Source organism: Tupaia chinensis, unplaced genomic scaffold (genome assembly GCF_000334495.1).
Source record: "Tupaia chinensis unplaced genomic scaffold, TupChi_1.0 Scaffold000707_1, whole genome shotgun sequence".
Classification (NCBI taxonomy): domain Eukaryota; kingdom Metazoa; phylum Chordata; class Mammalia; order Scandentia; family Tupaiidae; genus Tupaia; species Tupaia belangeri.
Window position 1 is genome coordinate 2,193,145 of NW_006160230.1, and position 23,366 is coordinate 2,216,510.

General features: G+C 39.5%; 1 long non-coding RNA gene across 2 annotated transcripts in view; it reads right to left on the reverse strand.

The window, feature by feature from the left end:
- Window positions 1-528: 528 nt before the first annotated feature.
- LOC102486677 (uncharacterized) overlaps window positions 529-23,366 on the reverse strand; it is a 30,662-nt gene continuing 7,824 nt past the window's right edge. The window contains exons 1-3 of one of the 2 annotated variants that reach the window (XR_336326.1): window positions 13,933-14,071; window positions 7,518-7,586; window positions 529-653 (exon numbers count right to left, since the gene is read on the reverse strand). This is a non-coding gene — a long non-coding RNA (uncharacterized LOC102486677). Of the gene's footprint in view, window positions 654-7,517; window positions 7,587-13,932; window positions 14,072-23,366 lie in introns of those variants that run through there. The other variant, XR_336325.2, reaches the window with a different exon arrangement.

Sequence of the window (23,366 nt, forward strand, 5' to 3'; positions counted from 1 at the left end):
TTAATTCACCATAAGTCAGTAAGACTGCATATAAACTGGCATCAATAGGCAAAATGGTTTTTATGTTCAAAGTATAACTAGATGTGTAGGTAGGTAAAATAAGAAGTAAATATAGAAGATGCCTGAATACCGACCCTGTGAGAGGCTTTGAGCTATTCAGTTGAACTATATGAAACTCTGTTCTGAGGGTGAGTCTAAACTTCCAGGGTGCTCTGAAGATAAGTAAAGGAATAGACTTGCTTTTATTTATTTATTTATTTATTTATTTATTGGAGAGGTTTTTGCTATAGGGCGCATGCGCTCACCAGACAGACAGAGAGAGACAGAGAGACATAAATTGAGAAATCACTCCCCAGGGGGGATGGTCACGCCGCAATCCCTTCTTCTCCATTCTCCTCTTGGGATCTTGGGCATGCACGCACACGCGCCCGGCTTGAGTTTTAAGCCACCAGGTCCGGAACACGAACCACGGTCAACTATGTGGGAGTCCAGTGACATAGCCATTACACTAACTGCTGGTTCCCTAGACTTGCTTTTATTTTAAGGAGGAGTTTTGAACTTGGAAAAGCCAGTGACGAATCCTAGCTTCCTCCCGTCAACTGTGTGCTTTGGGCAGACTCTTCTTTCATAATTCTACTCTTCAGTTGTTTCATCTGCAATATGGAAATGATACCTATGTTATTAAGAGAAGTAATGAGATAGTATTTGCAAAAATACTAACATAATATCTGGCACATAGTCGTCATTCAGTAAATAAAACCTTTAGCACTGTAAAAGAAAAAAGCTATTACATACTAACAAGGGAATTCTCAAATACATTCTACTGGAAATTCTCAACTATGTTCTCAAATATGTTCTACTAGAAAAGAAAGAATTGTAAATATCCTGGTAATATCTGAATGTTGAAGTAGGAGGGTCAAAGCAAAAAAAAAGTATCTTGTTTCTGAATATCACATCAGGTCTCAAAATGCAGGCAATGAATGGGTCCAGTCACAAAATGAAAATAAACGTAGCCTTCCCAGGGATTAAGTATTAAACATTCCTGACAAAGAAAACTATAAATCTATGTACTCAGGATATCGTCCAACCTAACCCTAAGTAGAGTCAATTCTGGAGAACGTGGTGTAAACCTACAGAACCTTTTTTTTTTTTTTTTTTAATTTTTAAGAGAGATTTTTGTGTTATAAGGTGCATGTGCTTGCCAGGGTCAGAGAGAGCGAAACAGAAAGATAGAAAGTAGAAAGTCATAATCCTCCCCACACCAGGCCAGACCACAATCCTTTCTCCTCCATTCTCCTCTTGGGATTTTGGGCATTCACACACATGTGTTCAGTGTGAGTTTTAAGTCACTGGACCCATGACTTGAACCATGGGTGACTATGTGAAAAGTACAATGACAGCCATTATGCCATATGCTAGCTGCTGGTTCCCCCCCACACACATTTTTTTTTTTTATAAGGGATTAAGCAACATGCTGGGAGACTTCTTCTGGCGGGAGAAGACAGTTGGGTCAATGCATTTGGTTTAGTTGCAAAGTCTCAGTTTTGAGTGAGAGTCCACGGTATGGTGTTGGTCATTTCATTCACCACTATGCCTGGTCAGTTAAGGCTGGTCTGGGAATCAAGTGTGGGCCTCCCATGTGACTTATCCTCACTCAGGGTTCCTTCCCCCTTGCACCACCATGGCCTTGGGAATGAATCTTCTATGTTTTGGCAAACTGCAGATTCTTGCAGCTGTAGGTCTGAGTGCCCATTTCTGGCTGTCAGCAGTGCTGTCAGTCTTTTCTTAGAGGACACCCACAATCCCATCACATGCCTCTTTCAAGGTTCAAAGATAACAATGGCAGATGGAGTTCTTTTCATGCTTGAAATCCCTGTGACTCCCCTTCTGCTTCAAGCTGGAGAAAGCTCTGCTTTTAAAGAATTCACTTAGTTGGACCACATTTACGTGGTTGATCTCTGAAGCTTATGGGAAATTGACTTAGGATTATAAGAATTTATGGAAAAATCTCATTAGACCAGTACCTACATTTGCACTTGACTGAAAAACCAGAAGGGGTAATCTTGGGGCCAGCCTCCTCTTTAGGATTCTGTGTACCACATTATCTAGAAACTCAGTGCCTCAGTTTCCTCTTCTGTAACCTTGGGATAAGAACAATGCCTGCTGCATAAAGTTGTCCTGGGGATGAAATGATCTAATCATCTACAACAATTTTTGTGTATGGCAAGAGGATTAAGTGTTTAGTATCGCTAGCTTTTTTCTTTCTTTCTTCTTCTTCTTTATTTATTTATTTTTTAGAGAAGTTTTTGCTATAGGGTGTGCCCACTCTCCAGAAAGAGAAAGACAGAAATACAGAAAGCAAGAAATCACCCCCTGGGGGAATGGCCATGCCACAATCCTTTCTCCTCCATTCTCCTCTTGGGATCTTACACACACACACACACACACACACACACACACACAAATACACACCCAACATGAGTTTAAGCCACGGGGTCTAGGACTCGAATCGCAGTAAACTACATGGTAGTCCAGCGACATAACTGTTATGCCATCTGCTGGTCTCTATTATCATTAGTTTTGAGGTCTACTGACCCTGATACAGGGATGGGACCTAGTTGATCCTGTGGCAGTTCCAGAAGCAGGTGGCAGTACTTCTGGATGTGGTGTCAGTGACCCAGAAGAGACAGACATGCCTGGGCAGAGGGCAGGGGTGTGGCAGTGCTAGGTAGACAGGGAAGCACCCAACAGAAGACGAAAGAGCAGAGAACAAAATAGAAGGCCAGAGATCATTAGTGACTGACTGGACTTATTCCTGAGCATACTGGCAGCATTTTCCAGGGACTTTCATAAGTACTCAAAAGGGGAGTTTTCAAGCTAATCCCAGACTGCGCATTAGAATATCCTGGAAGCTTTTCAAAACACTTAGCCTCAACTTGCCCCAGACCAGTTGAATTAAATTTTCAGTCCTGTGTGAAAATAGATTTTTAAAGTTTCATAAGTATTCTGATGTACAGAGATTTAAATTACAGGGTTAAAGAGAACTAGGAAAACATTAAACACTCCTGAAAGAGACCAAAGAACTTCCATTCTAGGGCAGAATATGCCATAATCTATCAAGAAGTAAAATATTTTTCTTTTGGACAGAAAGTGTAGTGGCTGCCAGAGGGATAGAGGCCTGGCTGTCTCTTTAGTGGGATGGCAGGAAGAGGTACAGCACCCCAGTAGGTTCCCAGAGTGGAGAGTAGTGGTGAGGACCACAGTGGGAACTCCTCCCTCTGGGTGTCCCATCCTTGATTCCTGGCCACCAGACAGCCTGCACACTGGGCCAGCAGGGCAGCCTGGCACAGGAGATGTAGGCTCAACTAATGGAAGTGGTGTTGAACCCAGTGCTACGCTGGTTATACCAAAGGTGTCTGTTGCTCCTTGTGAGTCTAGTGAAATTAGGATAACTTGTTATGGTTATGTTTTTATTTTTTTTTATATATTTTTTTCCCACCAGCACACTTTTCTTGGCTGGCATCAAAGTTGGGTCACAGCCCTTGTGTCCATACCAGTTGAGTGAAATAGAAAAGACAGCTGGCCGTGGGTTGATATGGCCTGGGAACTAGGAAGGCAGCTCAGAATTTCAACTGGGCTGTGGCTGATTGATTCACAGGGAAGCCAACTGCATAATGGAGAGTTAGCAATGTATTAAACATGTAGATTTCTAAAATGCCTCTCTTTTAGAAATGCTTTCATAATTTCTATATTTCTATCTGCTAAGACCTAGAATTTTAAAAACAAATCACCTTTTTTTTTATTAATATCGTGCTCTTTTTTCCAAAAAACGAATTTAAAGTAGATGACCATTCTATTTATAAATTCCTAACTCAATAGCTTAAAATGTTTAAATCTTGATATTTGTACTTCAACATTAAGGAGCTTATCTTTATTTATATAGTTATTTTAGTAAAAGTTTACCATTAAAGCATGACCTTGAATGATACTATTGCCGTGAAGTGTTTTTAATTTTTATATTTCAGGTTCTTTCCTGAAAAGTAGATTTTCCTGGTACATTATGCTCCTTGATTTTCCATCCCCTGGCTGGCCAATATATCGGTGGAAACAGCTGCTTGAATCCAGGACCTTGGGCACTTCCAGTTGTCTTTATAGTGAACTCAGAAACTCAAAACAATCCTTAATGCTCTTTCTCATGTTTAAGTTGGTTTTCCTGTTGTGCCAGTCTGAGAACCCTTCCTGTCTTTGGGCTCAATGCTTATTTGAATTATTAAAGATAAAAACTAGTAGACCGATCAAGTAGCAAAATAGACTAGAGGCTGCAGAGACCTGTCACCCCAGAACCCAAAGTGAGAGAAACTTGGACCAGAGGGCCAAGAGACCCATGTAATTCTGAAAAAGAAAGCAGAATCCAGCACTTCTGCTTTCTAGACCCTTACAGCAAGTAGAAAACAATTTTTGTTTCTTTTTTTAGGAAGTAGCTTTATACCTAAGGGCTTATAAAATAGTCCAAAACAAAGCAGATGGAAAGTTAATAACTAGGTCATTCTAATGGTTACATTCTCAATTCTAAATTGGCTCCCTAGTTATTAAATATGCATGTTTTCTCAACTATGTGAAAGAGTAATTGGTCAAAATGATGTTTTTACAGTATTAATTTATTCTTAATTCTTTTATGAAATTAATTTAGTTTGGTTTAACTCCTTTTTTTTTTTTTTGATCTTTAGCATCATTCATCTATTATAAAGCTTTTCCATTCTAAAGCAAATATAACAGGAGGAAGTGTTACCAGCAGCATGTTCAAGCACAGGCAGCTCTGAGATTCTTCTGTCATTGCTCCAAAGTGGAGAGGAAACAGGATGTACTACATTCTGAGCTTAGCCATCTTTCTATCAGTATCTTAAGCTTCTAAATACAACCTATCATGAGGCTAGACCATGGCTGTGGCACAGTGGTAAAAAGTGACACTTTTTAAAAATTATTTTTATTTTATTATTTTTTTAAACATCTGATCACTATACATAATTTGGCTTGTAAAAATAATTTACTCAATTAGAAATACATTTTAGACCGGTCCAGTTGAGAATACTATACACGTTATTATCAATAGGTAGTAAGCCTATTGTCTTGCCTCTCTATTTTTAATCTCTAATTTCCTTCCCTATACTTTTCCCTTTTCCCACCCTCTTTCCACACTGTCCCCAGCAGCCATAACTATTTTCACTGCTTTTATGTCCTCCAATCTTTCCATCTCTACTATACAGTGAGGATAGTCGGTATCTATTAAGTAGAGACATACAATATTTTTCTTTCATAGCCTGGCTTGCCTCACTCAGAAATAGATCTTCCATATTTGACTATTTTCTGTCAAAGACCAGGGTCTTGGTTTTTATAGCTAAATGGTTTCCATAGAGTATATGTGCCACACTTTTTCAATCCATTCATCTGTTCATGGACATTTGGGTAGGTTCCATGTCTTAGCAATCGTGAATAATGCCACAATAAACATTGGTGTACAATTGCTTTTCTGACTGAGTGTTCTCCTACTGACACTTTGTAGGGCAATCTTACTTGGGAGGGCTCCTGGTTTGGGTCTGGAGATCTCCCCAGGTAAGCTGGGTACCTGCTAACCTATGATCTGGAGTTGGCTGAAGTCTGGGGGTTGATTGCACAGTCAAGACTCTGTTGGGGCTGCTGTTTATCTCTCTCTTTCTCAGTCTTGGAATAAACAAATAAATCCAGACATACACACGCAGGTACATGAAATGTATAGCTTTATTGAAAATGAATCAGTAATCTAAATGTTTGGATATTGAACTTAGTGAAGCTATTCTAGATTTGTTTTTTTCCATCTTAAAACTGTAAAACTGCCTGAGAATATTGAAGTTCCAGCAAGAGAAGGCCATTGCTATTTTGGGCAGTCTCTGAAGAATATCATAGAGAAAGGAGGGAGGAAAATAGAGTAGACACATCTGGGATGCTATTTTCAGGCTCCAGGATTCCAGAAAGATTCTGAAAAGCTTGAAAGAGACCAGACATGTGAAAGGAAATGATTTATGAGTGAAATTGTGGCAGAAGAACAATAAGAATGACTGTGTAGGGTGTGACTGAGAACTTGAACACTGGGAAGAGCTAGGAAATCCGGCAAGAAATCCTCACCTGCATCCATCCGTCTCCATTTTATACGAACCAAGGCTATAATTTATAAGACCCAAAGCTCCTCAAACTTCAAAATGTATTTTATAAGAGTCATCTTGTGAAAGTTCTTAAAATGTAGATTTTAATCTGGGAGTCTGGCTAGGGTTTGAGGTCCTTTTTTGTTACTGAACTCTTGGGTGTGACCAAAATTGCTGATGCAGGCACACAGGTGGATATATTTAAATACAAACAAGCAAACATCCTTATTATTATTGTTATCGACACGTAAGAACTGTACATAGTTATGGTACTGTGTGATTTTTCAGTAGAGTACAACGTGTTATGATCATATCAAGGTAATTAAAGACTGAGGAGTTTAAAGGGAGCTCTTTTCCAATATTCTCAGATCTAGAAAACTTCCAGAAATGATTTTTACATGCGAGTTTGCACATCTACTTCCAATCAAGGAGCATGGAATCAGAAGAAGAAAGACTTTCTAAAATGCAGCATGAATGACAGCACATACCTGAAAAGTATATAGGTCATAAAGAAAGTGCTTTTTAAAGAAATGTCATCCTTAACCAGTTTCCAAAAGAGTCAATTCATGCACTCTAAAATGATGTCTGGACTTGAAGTAAAATGCTAAATTCTGTAAATAAGCTGTGAACACAAAACAAAACAAAAGGCAGCATTTTTTTTCATTCTAGGAAAATACCTCGAGCCTGTAGAGTCTGGCTGGTTTTCACTACAAATGCTGGTTTGCTGTCACCACTAACATAAGGTGGCATATGTGTGGCAAAGAAGTAAAGTGTTCACCAGGAGGGCTATGGAAGGCCAGAAAGCAAAGTACCTGGAGCTAACACCTTAAAACTGTATCTGATGGGGAACAGCAGATGGTGTAATGCTATGTCGCTGGACTCCCACGTAGTTGACCACGGTTCGAGTCCTGGACCCAGGGCCTTGACACTCACAACAGGCATGTGAGCATGCGTGCCCAAAATCCGAAGAGGATAATGGAGGATAAGGGATTGTGGCAAGCCATCTCCCACCCCCCCACCCCCCAGGAGGGAGGGGTAGTTATTTCTCGATTTCTGTCTCTATGTCTCTTTCTGCCTTTCTGGTGAATATATATACCTTATAACAAAAATCTTTCTTGGGAGAAAAAAAGTGCATCCAATTGTACACTATTACTAAGATTTTGAGAAGTGTTTTCTTATTTTCTTGACACAAAGTGAATTAAGCAGAGTCCTACCTTCTGAAGAAATATACTACCACAAACCAAAGTTTCTTTTTAGGAATGTAACTTGAAACAATTGTTTTAAAATTATAATTCTGGCTCATAGCAGTGGTAACACAATGCTTCATGGTCCTGAGGTTACCTGGGAGGGTCCTGGGTTTGCTTGCTGAAGTGTCTTTGCATATACTGGATGCTCACATGTGTCCATCCACTGTGGAAGAAAAAAAGAAACCTAAAAGTAGATAAGTAGATTCCTAATTCTTTGACAACTTTTGAGTTGTGTCTTTTCTTTTTTATAAGTTTTTTTTTTCCTTTAAAGTATTTGTAAAATGTCTGGATGCTATGCTCTCAAATACTCAATTTTTGGCTCAGAAAACAGCCTGATTTAAAATTCAAAGTATTTCAAATCCACAGCTCTGTGCTCATAAGTCACATTATGATGCTCTTAGAACTCAGTGAAAATGGAACAAGAAAATGGGGACAGTGCAGGAGCAGAGTGTTTGATAAACTGGTAGCAATTACAGAGGGAGCAATGTGCTCTCTCTAACGTGTATTTTTTGCTAATTGTGTTTCCAATTAGTCATAGCCTTTCATATTTCAAAGACATGTGAGAATTATTCAAAGGATAGAAGAAACTGTTTTGAATTTGGGGGTGGCACCCTTTCCAAAGTTCCCTTATCGAAAGGCATTAAAAATGTCTTATTTTGAGGCCAGCAGGCGGCATAGTGGTTAAAGCACTGGATTTCCGCTTGGCTAGTTGTGGTTCAAGTCCTCGACCCAGAAATTTGAAACTCATACTGAGTACGAGTATGTGTGTGTCCAAAATCCCAAGAGGAGAATGGAAGAGAAAGAATTGCAGCATGGTCATCCCCCAGGTGATGACTTCTCACTTTCTCTCTCTCTGTTTTTCCAGAGAGCATAAATACCCTATAGCAAAAATTTCTCAAAAAAGAAAAAGCCTTACTATTTCCTCATTCTTATTAGCTCTAGCCCTTATTAGTCTTCTGAAAGTATGTATATCTGTACTATTCAATAGGACAGTCACCAGCCACACTTGGCTACCAACTATGTGAAATGTAGCTTATTTAAACTAAAGTTTGCAGTAAGCATATATACCCAATTTCCAAGACTTAGTATTGGAAAAGATGCAAAATAACCCAATAATAATTTTTATATTGGGGCCAGGAGATGGCAGAGTGGTAGTGCACATGGACCTACATAGAAGAAAAGGTCTTGTGTTCACATCCCGGGACCTCCTGAGCATACCAGAAGAGCACACCTGCCTGTGATTCAGGTCAGCTAAGACTGCGGGTTAATCGTGGCATGAGTACCCTGTTTGATGTATACCCCTCGTGCAAGAAATAATAAGTAAACTTAAAAAATAATTTTAATATTGACTTCATGTTCAAATAATATTTTAAACATGCTGGATTTAATAATATCATTAAAATAAGGTGAAAACCTTTTGTTTTCACTTTTAGAAAATACTGTTTTTTAAATCACATAAGTGGTTTACATTTAATTTCTTTGAGACAGTGTGTTGTACAGTGAATCACTCACTGTGCTTACTAACTTACTTAACATAATGGTCTCCACCTTTCAAATGAGGCTATTGAGTACAGAGAGCAGGTAACTGGCTTGAGTCACACTTCTAGTAAGTGGGAGATATTGATTCAAACCTACAACTGTCTGAATCCAAATCCCAGTCTCTTAGCCTGGGTGTTACCAGGGTGAGCTAAGTGAGGCATTTTCAGGTGTACAATTTAAGGGGCACCAGAAAACACAGTAATTAAATTAACAGTAAGATGTGCAATACTTTTAAAATATTTTTAATTATTATTATTATTATTGCTTTTTAATTTGCTTTAGGGTGTGTGTGCTTACCAGAGAAAGAGGAAGAGAGAGAGAGGGAAAGTGAGAATGCAAGTCACCAGGTCTGAGACTTGAACTGTAGCCGGCCATGTGGGAGTCCAGCGCCTCAACCACTATGTAACTTGCTGAATCCAAAGATGTACAATATTTTAATGAAACTTATAAAATGAAATTATTGCAAAAAAATACCCCATGATTAACAACACATAACAATTCAAAATAAGGGCAGAGGGCTAACAGGTGGTGTGGAGATCAAGGTGGCTGGATCTTACGTGGGTGACTGTGTGGTACGAGTCTCAGATCCTACAGCTTGAAAACATGTTGGGCGCCTGTGTCTGCATACCTAAAATCCTGGGAGGAGAACGGGTAAGGGATTGAGGTGTGACTGCCTCCACTGAGGGATCTTTTCTTATTTTCCCTCTCTCTATCTCTGTCTCTCTCCATCAGCACATGTGCACTATAGCAAACTAAAAACTAAACCTAAAGCATAAAATGAGGGTAGGATTTGTTCCTGCACCTGTGTGGTGCAGCGTCACTTACCCACCCCCTTTCTTGGCCCTATGACCACCTCACCCTGTGAATGATCAACTATCTGATCTCTTTTCAAATATATTGTTGGTTTTAGAGAGTGGAGTCCACACCTTACCTCCCACGGCTGCTCCTGCAGGTGCCCAGTCTAATGCAGTGCTAACACAGGGCAGGTGTTGACAAATACACAAACGGTGTAAAGACTGAGAGGGAACAAACCGACATGTTCAGAGGTTTTCTCTGAGTCATTGGACCAGGGTGATTTCCTCATCACTTCAGATATTTATGAATTCTCAATTAAAAGCAAACAAACTTCTGTTGGAAAGCTTCTAACTCTATTCAATACCATGAAGCAAGCATAACTTACTAAAAAATGGTATTTGAAATGACAGTCTTCCACAGGAATTAAACACCTTTCACAGCCAGACTCTAGAAATCAAGTGAACTGTTGGGAAATCCTAACCCGTCCATTGAATTTCCATTATTCGTGATGTGACTCACAGGGTGGATGTTTTAAAACAGGCTTTCTCCAAACACCTCTTGTGTGGTAGGGAACCGTAATAAAGGCTGATGAAACCCAGTTGTTTCTGTATATGAGAGAGTCTCAATGAAGAGGCCAAACAGAGACTCCTGTGGAACTTTCAGACCATTCTTTCCCTTCTCTAATACACACCATCGTCTGTATCTTTCTAGTCCCTTTCCCAGCTAAGCTGCCTGAAAAAAATAACCAACCTTCTGACTCCAGGTTCTTTCCCTCCTTTCCCTGTTCATCTCACTCCCATCTGACACCTCCTTCTCTCTCTACCCTGAAAATGCTTTTGTCAAGATTGGCATTGGCCCCCTCATTGTCAAACCTCATGGACAGTTTACAACCTGCATCTTTCCTGACCCCTTCGGTGCTTTTCACACAATTGGTCTATGCCTCCTTTAAGTACTTTCTTCATGCTTCCATATTTCCCTCCATATTTTTGGATACCATTTATTAGTCTCTTTAATGGTGACTCCCTCGTAAAAGCCCTCCTGTTTTCCTCTCCTGTCTCAGATGCCATAACCTCCCCTATCTCATGACTGCCTAACTTCAGCATGTAGGTCTCCATTCACATTTTAGAAACATTAACTCCTAGGATAGATTTGGTACTGCTACCTCAGGGTGCATTCCCTTCCCTAAATTCAAATCATTCAGTCAACAGTGGCATCAGCTTGGAGGTCTAGTAACCATCATAGACTATTCTACTAAAATCCTCTGGTTTCTTTGTTCTCCCTCAGACCTCATCCATATCATACTTATCATTGTGTCCTCAGAATTTGGAGGAAAACCTGGCACGTATCAGTATACATCATCAAGAGCTTGAAGTAACAGAAACTCCAACTCAAAATGACCTAAGCAAAAAGGAAATGTAGTCTATCGTACAACCGCAGATCCAGCACTGAGTATGCCAATGGCTCCCTCATGCCAGTGGGAGCTAAGATTCTTCTGTCTCAGTACCTAGTTGTTCTCCAGGTCTTCTCCATCCTAAGCAGATGCCATTCACAAATGCAACATGACTGCCAGGGAAAAGCAAGGGAAACCACACATTTCTATGTTCAGGAAGAAATTCCTGTGCTTTCATATTTCTGTACCTCTAGTCAGCAGTGAATAAATGGCAACAATACCTGGACCACTCATTTTATTTGTGTGCAGTATATGGGAGGAATACAAATCTGGAGTATTTTACATAGAGGTGAAATATTCTTGGACTAGATAATATATAAAGCCCATCAGATTACACATATATGTAATATGGTGACAAAGATCATACTTATACAGTTTAAGAAAAAAAAAAAAAAGAATTTTCCCCAGGGATAAACCTCTTCCCATTCCTAAGACCTTTAAGGAGCAAGTTTTCTACCTTTGCTCCAAGAAAAATGCTTTGTTTTGTAAATCCCATTCATCTTTTCCAATCCCCAATTTCTGGGACTGACCATCCCCAAATCCCTGAGGAATCAGGTTTTTTTCTGTGTGTTTCTTCAGGTATTTCTCTCAATCTCAGGAAGACAAAATATGTGTAATATATATATATATTTATATATATATATAAAATTTAAGATATGTATATGACATACAGTAAATATAGATATATATATATATAGATATATAAGCTATAGCTTATATATCTATATATATATATAATTTAAGATATGTATATGACATATATGGAAGATATAGAGATATAGATATATCTTCAAAAGTGCCCTGCAATTTCATTTTGAAAGAATTGCCATCTAAACACTTTCAATTTCTCCTGACAAGTTTGGTTTGCCAGAACTCCAAACACCCACCTCAGAACCACTAAGGTAAGCTAGTTCCTCTTCCCTTGTGGTGCAACCCTCTGGTTGTTTCCTAGCTTTGCTCTCCCCTCCTCTTGCCTCGGTTTCAAATCTGTGTTTCCTTTCCCTTGGCTTAACTGCTATTTTTAGCCCTGTGACTGTCCTCTGGATTTGTCAGTCACATTTATCCCAGATTAAACCCTCAGAGTGTACTCAAAGCTTTGCTTGAACTCTGCCCTGGCTGGTTCTGCTCTTGACTGCCTTGGGCTGTCAGGTTTCAGGATACCGAATCTCTCCAGCTACCCTGAGTGGGATACAACCTCCTTTTCCTTGTGCCCACTCTCCTGTTTTTATATTAACCTTTCCTCTTTTAATCCCTATCTATCAGTGCTAGGCAGTAGAAACAGCAGTTTCTCACTGTTCCTCACCCATTACCAAATAACCCACACAGAGAAGTACTCGCATCTACATGATACGTGACACTCTTGGCCCTCCCAGGCTGGAGTCTGGAGCGCAGACTCAGTTGGGCTTGGTAAAACTGGTTCACTATTATAAGCCTGGCCCTGTGTAGTTCAATTTGAATTACACAAGTGTGTCTAATGGAAGATTCAGCTCATTTCATCGTATCAATATCTGAGCTGATATTCAGCTAGATCTAACTAATTCAGGCTTGCCTAAAGGGATTCTTTACATGTAAAATTGGGAAAATAGTACATGCATTAGCAAGAAAAAGAAAAAAATCCTAATGGCAGTGGTGTGTGCTGGCTGACCCTGTTGCAATCATGTGGGAAGCCCAGGTTCTACTGGCTTCCAGCCCACCCTAGAAGCTGGGCTCAGTGGTACACATCTGTAGTTCCAGCTACTCAGAAGGCTGAGGCAGGAGCATCACAGCTTAGCATGGTCTTGTCTTAAATAAGATTTAAAAAGTAACACAATTGTTTAGACAGGGTAGGCAAACTTCTACAAAGAGTCAGATAGTATTTTGAGTTTCGAGAGTCTTATAGCCTCTAGCAACTATTGAATCCTGCCTTTGTAGTGTGAAAGAAGCCATAAACATTACTGAATGAGCGTGACCAGGCTCTGGTAAAATTTTACTTCTGAAAAAAATTATTTATGAAAACATGTGACAAGCTATATTTGGCTCTTGTGTGGTGCTTGTCAACCCTCCTTTAAATGACCAATACACAGGTGACTGAAATTCTGTTTTTTGTTTGTTTTTTTTTTAAGAGATAGTTTTACTATAGAATGTGTATGCTCATCAGAGAGACAGAGAGACAGAAAGCAAGAAATCACCCACCAGGGGGGTGGCCAAGACATAATCCCTTCTCCTCCATGCTCCTATCAGGATCTTGGGCATGTATACACACAAGCCTGGTGGTTTTAAGCCACCAGGTTCGGGATTCAAATTATGGTCAACGTCATGAGTATCCAGAGGCATAGCCGTTACACCATCTGCTGGTCCTCCGAAGTTGTTTCTTAAGTGTCCTTCCAGGCACCTGACATACACACACACACACACACACATATACACAGAGAAAGAAAAGGCATGAGTCCCACTTGCTGAAAGGTCAGTTTTTCTGGTAGCGAGTAACATAGAATTCTTTCATAAGAAGACAAACCCAGAAATTTTATGGAATAGAATACAGCATTTATATGACTTTAAATGTCAAAATGTGCAACTTCAAAGGATTATGGGCTTTGTTACTACAGGCTCTTAGCAATATATTTTTGGCTGTCTTCTGCTATTAGGGAAATGTGGGTGAGAAAGTTTGAGAACCACTGACTTGGGGATGCTTCTATAATTAATTATTATATGAGAACATTAATGTGGTCTTACTTAATCACAGTACCTTCATTCCTCCCGAGATCTCTGCAAGGCTCAAGGTGGGACTTCTGGCCTCATTGTATTGTTTGAGTTGACTATGGTTTGTGATCTTCTAGGATTTCCTGTAGGTCTTTGACTTCTAGTCATTGGAACTCTTAGGTTCTCTCTGCAGCTTCTCAGAAAGTGCAATGACTTCATAGAGTCCAAAAGTTCTCTGCTGTTGCTTGCAGGAGTTGCTGCAATTATTATGTCTCCTTTGGCTCATATCACATCTGGACACTCCAGTTTCATATGAAGAGCCTCCTGCTTATTGTGGATCCCATTTTCAGCTATTATCAAGACTATTCCATCTTTTTGCATTCTCTAGTTGTCAAAGGCCTTGCTCCTCAGACTGCAGACCAGCAGCACAAGCATACCCTTAGAGCTTGTTAGAAAAGCAGAACCCAAGACCCCACCTAGACCTACTGGGCAAGACTCGGTATTTAAACCAGATCCCCAAGTGAATAATGTACACACTAAAGTTTGAGAACTGGTTCTTGAAGGCACCGTTCTCTTGCCCACAATGATCTCACCGGTCACTTGTTTTGTTTCTGGTTACGTGGGAAACACTGTTCAGATTTTAAGCTGTGGTTGTCCATTTTATGTGCCAACTTGGCTAGGCTATGGTGCCCAGTAGTCTGGTCAATACAAGTCTAGATATGCTATGAAGGTATTTTGTAGACATGATTAACATTTACAATCAGTCAACTTTGAATGAAGGAGATTGCTCTCAATAATGTAGGTAGTCCTCATCCAATTACCCGAAGCCCTAAAGAGAAAAATGTGAGATTTACTCAAGAAGTAGAAATTCTGCTTCAAGACTGCAAAGTAGAAGTCCTCCCTGAGTCTCCAAACTGCTGGCTTACCCTACGTGTTTTAGACTCAAGGCTGCAACAGCACCTCTTGTTAGTTTCTAGTTTGCTGACCTGTGTACCAATTTTAAATTTGTCAACCATCATGATCGCATGAGTCAATTCATGAACATAAATTTCTCTGAGACCAGTAGTTAGCATAATGGCTATGCCACTGGACTCCCATGTAGTCAGCCGCAGTTCGAGTCCTGGACCTGGTGGCTTAAACTCACGCCAGGCGTGTGTGCATGTGTGTCCAAGATCCTGAGTAGAGATTGGAGGAGAAGGGATTGCGGCATGGCCAACCCCCCTGGGGGGTGATTTCTGGCTTTCTGCCTCTCTGTCTCTGTCTGTTTTCCTGGCAAGTGCACACGCCCAATGGCAAAAACCTCTCCAAAAACAAATAAATAAATAAATAAATTTCTCTTTGTCTCTCATTCTCTCTCTATATATACACACACACACACACACACACATACACATATGTGACAAAATATCTATATAGAAACAAAATTTATATAGAAATATCTATATAGAAGCAAAATCAATAGTATGGTAGATACATAGTATCTATCTATCTAAATACATATATCCTATGGGTTTTATTTCACTTGAGAACCCTAGATGATACACATATCAAACACTATCCTGACATGGAAAATTACATGTTTTAGTCTAATAAGTATCATTAATCATGTAACTACTCACTATTGCATTAATTCAACCAATAAGTATTTTGGGGGTATCCATTTTATACCAGATATACTGAGACAGTCAGATTGTACAGAAAGCAAAGGACTTCCATGCTGGTAAGTGAGACAGTCTGCAAATCAAAGCCATAAGCCACCTAGTTAAGGGGCAGTGATAAATCCACTACGGATGTGCAAGATGATCTGAGACTACTTTCTGGAGGAAGTAGAGTCATGTGTCATAGTGATAAGTACGCGTTCTGAGAAATGCATTGTTAAGTGTTTCTATCATTGTGCGGATCCCATAGAGTGCACTTACATGAACAGAGACATCACAGCCCATTATATATGGGTTATATGGCACAGGCTGTTATCTTATGGATTACCGTCATATATGTGATCCGTCATTGATGGAAATGCTATGTGGTACGTGACTGTTCTGTACACAAAAAAGCTCTAATCCCTGCTAACATAATTCAACAAAGGAGAAGGTGTTTTGGCTCTTTTTTTCCTTTCTTCATTCCTTTCTTTTTATTTAAAAAAAAAAAGTTATGAGAGTGTGTGTATGCTTGGTGGGAGAAAGCGAGAGAAAGTGAGAAAGTACCCCCCTATGGGATATGGGGCAATTCCTTTTCCATTTTTCCTTCCTTTCAGGATTTTGGACACACGTGCACACATGCCTGATGCATTTTTCAAACAGCCAGGTCTAAGACTCGAATTACAGAGTCAGCCATATGGGATCCAGCTGCCCTAACTACCATGCCACAAACTGACTCAAGGGAAAGTGTTTTAAAACATTCATTAATCCTGTGGCCTGGTGCTTAAGAAAACATGATCCTATGTGAATAGCTGCAGCTGCAGGGTTTGAGCCCTGGTCCTGAGGACTTGGAAAACATGCTGAGCACATATATATGCATGCCCCCAATCCTGATAGAATGGAGAAATGAAGGAGAAAGGATGTGACCATGCCATACTGGGGAGTACTTTCCCCCTCTTGGTTTGAGCCCTGGTCCTGAGGACTTGGAAAATATGCTTTTTCCCTCTCGTTCTCTCTTTCTACTAAGCACACATGTCTTTTGGTAATTAAAAAGAAAATCATTGGGGAGCCGGCCGGTGGTGTGGTTCAAGTCCTGGATCTGGTGGCTTGCTTTCTCACTTTCCCTCTCTCTCTTTCTCTGTCGCTCTCTGATCAAACTGACACAAATAGTTAAAAAAAAAAAGTTAAATAAAATAATTCTTTTTTAAAAAAAAATAAAATAATTAATCTTTTAAAATCCAGTATGTGTCATTTTCCATGCACTTACTTCATGACTGGATTACAATAGTTTTCCAACATGGAAACAAAGAATGACAACAAAAGGAGCTCATGCTAGACATAGCAAAAGAGTATGTGCAGAGTGAAGTTTTATAATGTTCCCTTTTCAGGTGTCTTTTCTTCTCAGCAGAATAACTCAGTTAAGTTTTTTTTTTTCCCTTGCAGGTTCTAATTATCCCACAAACTGTGAAAATTATGATCATTAAAAAAAAATCTACTTCTAAAAAAATCTACTTCTACTTAATATGATCCTGTTCATTCAGAATCAGCATAAGAAATTAACTTTTCTTTTTTTCATAAATGTCAGTTAAAAAGTCACAATTTCCTCTTCTATATTAAATAATATAATACAATTTTAAAACAAAAACAAACAAATTGAACCAAATGAACTGTTGATTTGTTAGACTGTACAGTCATTTAGACCTTTGAGAACTTTGTCCTTTGAGTACAAGAAAGCTACAATTTAGCTTGCTATCATTTTTCACTGCTTATCACAAAATGCCTCAAAGCTGATCTGAATGAGCCACTCTGGTGTACAGATGAGAAACCTGAGGAAGTAGAAGGTAAAGTGATTTTATTCTATGAGTCAGCAGAGCCTAGAAGACCATGAGGAAATATGAGCTGTAGGTAATTTGGGATAAGATGGCTCTTAAGTTAGTGAGAGATCTTATGAAGTGGTAAATGTGAAATTAAAAGCTATAATTAACTCTCTAAGCTGGAGCGTCATTCTGTCCTATTCATTATAGAATTATGAAAGCATTCCCTTATAACTTTAAGAAATAAGTCAAGGAAGGCTGATTAGAAATGAGAAAACGGTGAGTTGTGTGTGTGTAATAAATCTATGCTAATAACACTACTGACTTGTGCCATGCACCATCATGATAGCTGTATTAATGCAGTAGAAGGAAGTGTTTGAGTGCACATTATGAGTAATATATGCACATATCAGGGTGTCCTCTGGAGTAAAGGACTCTGAGTCATCTAGAAAAAATATATTTTAAAAAGTACAAGACTCCTCACAATTCACTTCTATAATTGGTAGGAAGCTGATATATTACTGTGTAAGTGATGGAACTTGAAGTGTGGACCAAAAATCATGACCCCAGATAGCAGTTTAAGCAGCTATGGAAGTTTGGGAAGCTGTTGGGTATGAAACTGAGAGGTTAGAGTACACAACTATAGACTCAGCTCTGACTCGAATACGACACGCTTTGTGTTCCTGGGCAAGCCTTTTCCTGTCCTGCAATGAGAGAAGAGAGCTGGACTAGGTCATTTCCAGGGTCTCAAGTAGCTCTTACATTCGCTAATTGTACATTTGCATGATCTGCTACCATTAGAGTCCCAGGAGAGACCCATTTGCAGCCATGACCCGCAGGGTCACCTCCAGGCAAAGGTATCAGTGAAGAGCTGGCAATATTCTGTAGACTCAGCACCCTTGTTCCTGTCTTTTTTTTCTATGGCAGTGCTGTGGTCTAAATGTCTCCCCAAAATTCATGTGGTGAGAATTGGTTGTGGCAGAATTAACAGGGTGAAAATTTAATCTGAACACAATATAGAAAGGTAGAGTTTATGAATGGAGATCAGGATTCAGGTCATTACGGCAAGCTCTGGATTGACTACCTGTGGGTTTGTAAGTAGAGGGGATGAGACAGAGAAGCATAAACTCTGTAAGGACACAGGTGCATGCGCCTATCTGTGCCATGTTGTGACATGGCCAGAGGACTCTCACCAAATGTGACCCATGAACCTTGGGCCTCCAAACAATAAGCTGAATGAACCTCTGTTATTACAAATCATCCAGACTCAGGTATTTTCTTTTCTTTCTTTTTTTTTTTTTTTTTTTTGAGAGGTTTTTGCTATAGGGCTTGTGCGCTTGCCGGGAAGGCAGAGAGAGATAGAGAGACAGACAGTGAGAAATCATCCCCCAGAGGGGATGGCCATGCCGCAATCCCTTCTCCTCCATTCTCCTCTTGGGATCCTGGGCACGCATGCACATGCGCCCTGCATGAGTTTAAGCCACCAGGTCCGGGACTCGAACCATGGTCGACTACATGGGAGTTCAGCAACATAGCCATTACACTAACTGCTGGTCCCAAGACTTAGGTATTTTCTTTTATTAGCAACAGAACAGACTAGGCAGGTAGTGAGTGTCCTTTCCCAGAGATGCTATGTCTTTATTGGGAAGACTTTAGTGAGATTCTTCTCAGCTTATTGGAAAGAGCAAATTTGAAGTCTAGCAGAGTAGAGTTCAAACCTTGTTTCCCCTAATCCCTGACCATGGACTTAGTAGCGGTCCCATGGTGACGAGCTATGAGACCTGAGACTCCTTCTCATGCTTTAGTTTCTTCATCATAGGAATTATTACAAACAAGATTATACAAAGCAATTTTGCCTAAAAGAATACCTAACACATGACAGATTTCAAAAATATAGGCTCCTTTTCTACTCTCTCTATACTCTGTACTTTATAAGTACTTAATAAAGGAATAGTATTTTTAAAGTACAATTTTAGACAGCATCCATTGCTGAGGGATAGATTTGGCTTCTTACCGTCAAAACCCCTTCCTGTGGGTTGTACATATTCTGCTTAAACAGCAGTTCCACACCTTAAATTACACCACCAATTCTCTTTTAATAGATCAGAAACCCGGGGCCTATGCCAGCAACCAACTGAACACTGGGTAAGAGTAAACAGCAGCACGTAGGCACTTCGTACAAGGCTGGCTTCCCAGATTTATGCCATACCTATGGGGCTGCAGAGCTCAACCAGAACACAGAGATCCCTCCGATGCGGGCAATAGGGGATTATAATGGGTGGTGATGTAATGCTCAGATGAGCCAAAAGAAGCTGGAGCAGCCAAATTACCCCAGAGAACAAAGAGGCAACAAGCAGGATCATAGCCAGGGGTGAGGATTAAGGTGTGTTCATGCAAGTGCTGTGATTTTTTTTTTTTTTTGTACATTTTAAGCCAACCCCAGAAAAGAAGAGTTAAGAAAATGTACCCTTTGAACTTTCTATAAATAACATTGTTGTTTCCTAACAGGATTTGAATCTTCTACAAAAATAAAAATTTCTTTTTAGAGACATCAACAGCTGCTCGTTATTAGACAAAGCAAACTGAATAGTGTGAACATTCCCAACCATCCATGTAATGGGAGGAACACAAAGTGCACTTAGAACAAGCCATCTAATTGGGCAACACTTCTTGGGACTATTTTCTGGAAGAAACCCCTTGTAGAATGTAAACGCCTTGAGGTCAAATGGTTTCGCTAGTCTACTAGATTGGTCAACCCTACCTCTCTACTATCATTTCTTTTTCTTTTAGCTTAAATTCTAAGAAAATAAATCCTGGTGAGAGCATGGCAAAGAAAGTTTAAAACACCTTATTTGCTATGCCTCAGTCTTTAGTTTATCGAGAAGAAATCTAAGACAGAGAAAGTGTGAACCGCTTCAAGTTACACAGTCGTGACGGCACTGTAAAGATACCAAGTTACTGGTTAGAGAATCAATTCTAAATGTGTCACCCCTTGAGTCAGGTGCTAAGAAGAAAGGTGGGTTTGGAAGATGCAAAAATTAAGAAGTTGTGGTCTCTGACCTTACGATGCTCACAGATTAATTGGGGGCAACTGAGAATTTGTCCTTTACATTTTTTTTTTTTTCCAATATGGCACATGTGCTCACCAAAAAGGAAAGAGAGACAGCGAGAGGAAAAATGAGAAATCATCTCCTACAGTGGATGGCCATGCCTCGATCTCCTCTCCTCCATTCTGCTTCTGGGATTTTGGGGCACATGCACACACATGCCCGGGAGAGTTTCAAGTCACTGGGTCCAGGACTCAAACCACTGTCATCCATGTGGGAGTCCAGTGCCATAACCACTATGTTACCTGGTGGCCCCTTTTTTTAACTCTTTGATAGTAAGGGGGAAACTCAGCATTTTAAGTTTCCATTATTAGAGGTTGATACCCAAAGTATTTGAGGTGATTCAGACACGTAAATGGTGCCAATCTTATCATGACACCTCCTGCATGCCTGCTCCTTTCCATTGTCTTTTCGGAGTCTCAGATTTTGGAGGATAACAGCTGAGAACTTGCCCTGGGACCCATGGGCAAGTTTCACATTGCAGAGCAGTGACTCGATATCCTATTCCCATAGGTTTCTGTCTCACACCCTGATTTACACATGGCAAAGTATATTTCTCTGTGCTGCTTCCGTCATTTCCACACCACTTTAGTCTTTTTTTAAAGGTAATACTTACAATTAAGTTAATGTGTTATCTTCAAGACAAAAGACACTGCAAGTGTTCTTTTAGTTTTATTGGTTGTTCGAGTATCTTGAGAAATTGAACATGTATGAGAGACCGATTACCACTACTCCAAAGCAGTCATTTTTAGTCTCTAAGATGTGGTTACTGTCAACCAAATGTTTTAGATTTCCATTTAGACGAAGTATGGCTCTTGGCTTTTTGGCATGAATGAAGGTGAACTTGGACTTTGGAAAAAAGATATAACGTTTTATCAATTACTGACTTTAATCCTGAGATGGTTACTAAACTTGAGCTGTGAAATATTGCTTCAGTGACTGAAAATGAAGAGCTTCTGCTGAGCCTTCACCTTCCGGATTCAGTTCTAGTGTGGTATGGCAATCTCTGTATCCTTTTCCCATCTCTCTGTCTCTCCCTGTGTCTTTTAATTTTTTAAAAAATTCTTTTTTAAGGTAAAGTATTTTCTAGACTCTCAAGCTCCTCCTTTATCTTGTTAATTTGTGCCTTTACCCCTCCCATAGAGGAGAGGCACAAATCCAGGCCCATTCTGAGTTGGCTACTGAACTTGAGCTGTGAAATATTGTTTTCGCACCACGCAGTTTTCATTTTTTGCTTTTTAAAGTTAAAATATAAAATTTTTATAGTCTTTTTTCCTTTCTATTTTTAAATGAATTAATTTATTTTACATACTTTCACTGGACATCACCACAGCATACAAAATGCGATTTTCTAGCCAGAATACACTGTAAAGTGGCTTAATCATACCTGTTATCAACAACAAATAATTTTCCATTTCTTGTTTCTTGTTTCTACATATATATATGTGTATATATATATATATATATGTGTGTGTGTGTGTGTGTGTGTGTATTTACAAGATATCTTAATCTAAATACTTTTAACAGTAAATTCAGCTGATATATACATGTCTGTGAACAAAAGTTGACGTTAGGTATGAAATCTGTGGGTAGAATGAATATACTATAAATAGTACATAGCTGAGACTATATAGCTTACTGTGGTTACTAAATAATTATTTTTTAAATACATTTTTTAATTCAAGAAAGGCAGTTTTGTTTTAATAAATCAAAATAAAAAAATGTAAAATGTTAAGAGAACTTTGCTTGATACTTAAAACCAGGAAATATGTTAGGATTCTGTTGGAATGGTAGGTACATGGTCCTGTCCACAACTCGAGAAAAGACAAAACTCTTTAACAATGTCCTTACTAGTTTCTTCACCTTCCAGGATATCAATTATCCAGATGTTTGGGCGTTTAATGGTATCTAGGATTACTTGTGTATTATTCTCAGTTTTTGGGTTATAGTCTCAGTCTTTTTGGTGAATTTTTCTAAGTCAGAGGTTCTATCTTCTACATCTGAGATTTGATCTTCTGCATGATCGAATCTACTTTTAATACTTTCAATGGAGGTTTTGATTTCCTGTATTACGGCCCTCATCTCTAACAATTGCATTTGATTCTTCTTCTTTATGATGTGATGCGTATGTCCTTTATCTGATTGTGCAAGAACTTCCTCACCTCCTGGAACTCATTGTCTCTTTTCTCCTCCATCTTCTAGTGTTCATTTTCTCTCTTCTCTTGCAGTTCTGTTAGCATTGTCACTATGACTATTAATTCTTTATCTGAAATTTCCACGAGTTCTATTGTACTGTCTAGCTAAACTTTGGGGTCAGAAAGGTGAAGTTTGAACAGAAAATCTTGAATTGTCCTAGTCTCTGAAAGGGGCCACTCAGAGCTCACATGTAGATGGTTTGCAATTGGCCTGTCCTGGCTAGATCTTGAAGTAGGGAGGAGGGTGAAGTCTGAACAGAAAATCTTCAGTTGTCCTAGTCCCTGAAAGGACCCACTCAGAGCTCCAAGGACATTTCCTAATCACTTAATGTATTTGAGATTCTTTTTAAATTCACCATTTTAGATAAAATTAGAGAGCAGAATTTCCCCTCTTTTGCAAGTTTTTTCACCCCATTTACTGCCTCTAGTATGGTGACCAAGTATGTGACCACTCTGTGCAAAGGAAAATAAGTGTCCTTGCAGTAGTTTGGAGAAGCAGCATATGCTGCAAGGGAGTATGGTCCTCAATCCTGAAGGCCAGTCCAGCCCACAGTTCCTAGATGCACTGTTCAGGTAGTGTGGGACAGAAAATACTAGCAAGCTGCTTTTAAAAATGAATGCTATGGTGGCCAACAGGTGACATGGTGATTAAGGCACTGGATCCCACATGACTGAATCCCAAACCCAGAGGCACAGGTGCATGCATGCCTAAAATATCAAGAGGAGA